The following is a 3,833-nucleotide window of genomic DNA, read 5'->3' as shown; positions in this document are numbered from 1 at the left end:
CCTTCGCCTTCGGTGTAGGGACAATAGGGAGCAATGGGGACTGCAGTGAACTGGAACAAGGGAAGACACACGCCCTGTGGAAAGGGTCAGTTGCTACTCAGTTTCAGCTGATTGCTGCCATGTGGGAATTCAGATCTGGTGTTGTCAGATCTCTTGATTTTTTTTTTTCAAGAGAAGCCAGAAATCTGCATTTTTAATGTAAAGTCTTCCAATTATTAAATGTTGGCTCAACTCTTTGAAAACACTGGATGAGCCAAACAAAACATGTGTGGACCAGATTCAGTCACAGCTGCCAGGACTGTTTCTGCCTTATATTTGTGTGCTGTAGTCATCATCCTGTGGTGTCCATGTGAGTATCATCGGGTGGCTATTCCTGGACCCATCTGGGAATGAGATAAAGAAAAATCAGACGGTGGCGGCTCACTACAGGTAACTCAGCTGGTTAAAGCGGGAAGATCTGATATTATAAAGTAGATTTTCCAAGGAGGACTGCATCCCTATTTCTAATATAGGTCATTTCCTTCTCTGGACTTCAGTTTCCCCATTAGGAAAACAAATCAAGAGAACCCAGATTTCCTCCCAGTGCTTGCTTACTGAGGACTATCACTACTTCAAGTGACCCTTTATCACACTTTACTACCTGCCAGGCTCTAGGCTAAGTGCCTTTCATTGTAGGACATGTACTGTTTTTGGTTTTTGTCTCCTTGCTTGCCTCCTATTGAGGAACATTCCTTCTTCTGTCCGTGTGTTTCTGGTAAGCCATTGATTATAGCACACGGTAAACCTCAGCCACTGGCCACATGATCCAAGCCCGGCCAATAATGCTTCTCCATCTTCCTGGCAACAATGATTAATTTGTTCAAGAGGTGGGAGGGTGATCCAACAAGGTGTAGAGGGGACTTCTCTAGGATTCCTACACAGATCCTGAGAGAAGGAAACGCTTTCTTTCTTGGGGTTGTTAAGCTAGGGTTGCTGGTGGCCATGTCCCCACCATATCGGAAAGTCCTCTCTGCAATAGGAGAGAAGGGAGCCAACATGCAGAAGGGCAGAGACAAGAGACAGATGCAGAGGGAGCGTTGTGGAGGTTCAGAATTTAGTCCTCAGTTACAGATGCCAAGGCTCCGGTCCCTACAGAAATTCGTCAGCTTTAATGGGCTCCCTCATTATGCACTGAACCATAGGAACCAATCAATTCCTTAATCAACTCCTTAAGCAAGTTGAGTTTCTATTAATTGCAAACAAAAAGAAAGTCAGACAATTACAAAAATTTTTTTTACAACTAAAAACTTCAGACAACTACATTAGAATCTAAAGTTCACTAGAACATAACTGTGCAAGAGCAGGACCATATCAATCTTGCTCACTGCTGCATCCCCAGTGCTATGCACAGGACATGGCCCATAGTAGGTTCTCAGGAAATATTTAAGTGAATAAATAATAATTATTACCTCATAGAATCCTCACACAAACCTTGATGGGGAGACATTACTATCCAAAGTGCCAAATGGTAAGGTAAGGGCCAAGTTCACCCCACCAGGTTCTGACGTTACTCTGAAACCTAGAACTTCTAGCCTGACAATCCCCTTCTAACTGGTTTCCTTGCCTCCACTCATGCAGGGAATCAGAGTGATCTTTCAAAGGCATGGACTTAATCCAATCACCCCCTGCTTAAAACTCTTCACTGATATCTAACGTTCTGCCACAGCCAGTTGCAGAGGCCGGAGGCCCTTGCAGGACCATTCTTCATGGCTGTCCCTGCCTTTCCCACCGCCCCCTACTGCTTTGGCCCTGCCCTTAGCAACGCCCAACTTCCAGAGTGAGTTTTTCTGCTTGGTGGTTTTTCTTTTTCCTTCCAGTTCTATGAATCTGTTCCAAGTTTCTGGTGAGTTATTGGATCCTCAGTTCTAAATCTTTTTCATATGCAAGTAGTTTATTCTCATTAAGAGAAATCCTATCTTCTGCTTGTTTAACTCTGTCAGTTAAATCCGTTAAGTTTATTTGTGTTTGCCCAGTGGTAATTTTTATTGAGAGAACATCTGAAACCATCCGCAGGGAGGAAGTTGAAGAAGCCAGTGGAGTGCCCCAGCTCTGTGACTGATTTTCCTGACGTCCCCACCACCCAGGACAGCTCTTGCCATCCACGGAGGCTGACCACAGGGTTGCTCATCTCTGGGTCCTTTTGATTTTTGAATTTACATAGGAACAGCCTTGACTTTCAAGATGACACATTGTCTTTTTCTCTTGGAGGGGGTTTCAGGAAAGGGTAGGTTCAAAAATGACTTCTGAGGTGGTGTGTTAATGAGCAGTTTTCTGCCTGTAGATAAAGGAGAAGGGCCCAGAATTCATCCCCTCCCTCCCCCAGAAGCGATCACTCTGTTCTCTGAGTTGCTGTACTTGGTACCTTTTACAGACCCCTGGCACTTCTCACCTGAGGTCAGATTTATCTGCCTGTTCCCCTTCTAGACCTTGAAAGCCTTGAAGAAGAGCTGTGTATAATTAGTTATACCCCTAGTTTATCCAACAGAGCATCTCGAGTATATAGTAAACTCTTTCTATGTTTGATGAATAATGAATGAATGGATGAATGAATGATTCCATGAATATCATCCCCTGCACACAGCTCCTCCTCTCAGAGTTGACAGGACAAGTGGATATCGCTAGGAGTCCAGGGAGGTGATTATCATTGCTCCTGTTTCATAAAGCTTTTAAGCATTTATTCTCTTATCGTCATGTTCTTTAAAAAAAAAAAATCTTACCTAGTTAATCAAAAGTTTCCAGTGTTGGTTCCTTCAATGCAAATTGCAATTTCCAAATGACGCAGAAAAAAGATAACCACAATTACAAAACCAGGCGGCTCAAAAGAGAAAATGGAGATTTCAGAGCAGAAAAGATAACTTCAACAAACGTTTGTCTATCAGTTCCCTTCATTCCTACCTAGGTTTTTAGCATCTCGTTTGGACTTAAAAGAAGTTTGGACTAGACTGAGTTTTCAACTGTGAATTAGGCTGTCAAGATAGATAATGAGCTCGCCATTACTGGAGGTAGACAAGTCGAGATTACTTAATTAACAACGAGGAAAACAGAACAGAAAGTAACTGACTAGAATATAGTGAAGAGTTCAGGAATATGCTCTAAGAACCTGAAAATGACAAACTCAACTGCACAACTGGTAAAAAGAAAAGAATCGTGGAAAATAGCATAAGATTTAGGCCCATACAGTCCTGAGACTGAATCTTGGCTACAGTGATGACTAGTTATGTGACCTTGAGGAAGTTACATAACTTCTCTGATTAAATGAGGTATAAATTATAAAAAACCTAGCTGGTACGGCTGGTACATTAAAATATGATAGGTTCTTTTATTTGTTCTTATAAGAGGAGAAGGAATATGGTAGATTGAAAAAGTTTCTCCCATTCCTGTAAGCATTCCCATCTGCAAAGTGACATTACCTTTCCTCTCATCTAGAGCAGCATTCCCCAATCTTTTTGGCACCAGAGACCAGTGTCCTAGGAGAATCTAATGCCTGATGATCTGAGGTGGAGCTGGGGCGGTGATGCTAGTGCTGAGGAGCGGCTGCAAATACAGAGGAAGGTTCACTCACTCACCTGCTGCTCACCTCCTGCTGTGCGGCCTGGTTCCTAACAGGCCACATACTGGCACCGATCTGATCCGCAGCCCGAAGGCTGTGGATCCCTGATATAAAGGCAGTTTCTCTCTCTCTTCTCTCTCTCTGTCTCTCTCTGTCTCTCTCTGTCTCTGTCTCTCTCTCTGTCTCTCTCTCTGTCTCTCTCTCTGTCTCTCTGTCTCTCTCTCTCTCTCTCGCTCTCTCTATA

Source organism: Pteropus alecto, unplaced genomic scaffold (genome assembly GCF_000325575.1).
Source record: "Pteropus alecto unplaced genomic scaffold, ASM32557v1 scaffold226, whole genome shotgun sequence".
Lineage (NCBI taxonomy): Eukaryota > Metazoa > Chordata > Mammalia > Chiroptera > Pteropodidae > Pteropus > Pteropus alecto.
The sequence above is the reverse complement of the archived record's forward strand: the minus strand, read 5'-3'. Positions refer to the sequence as shown.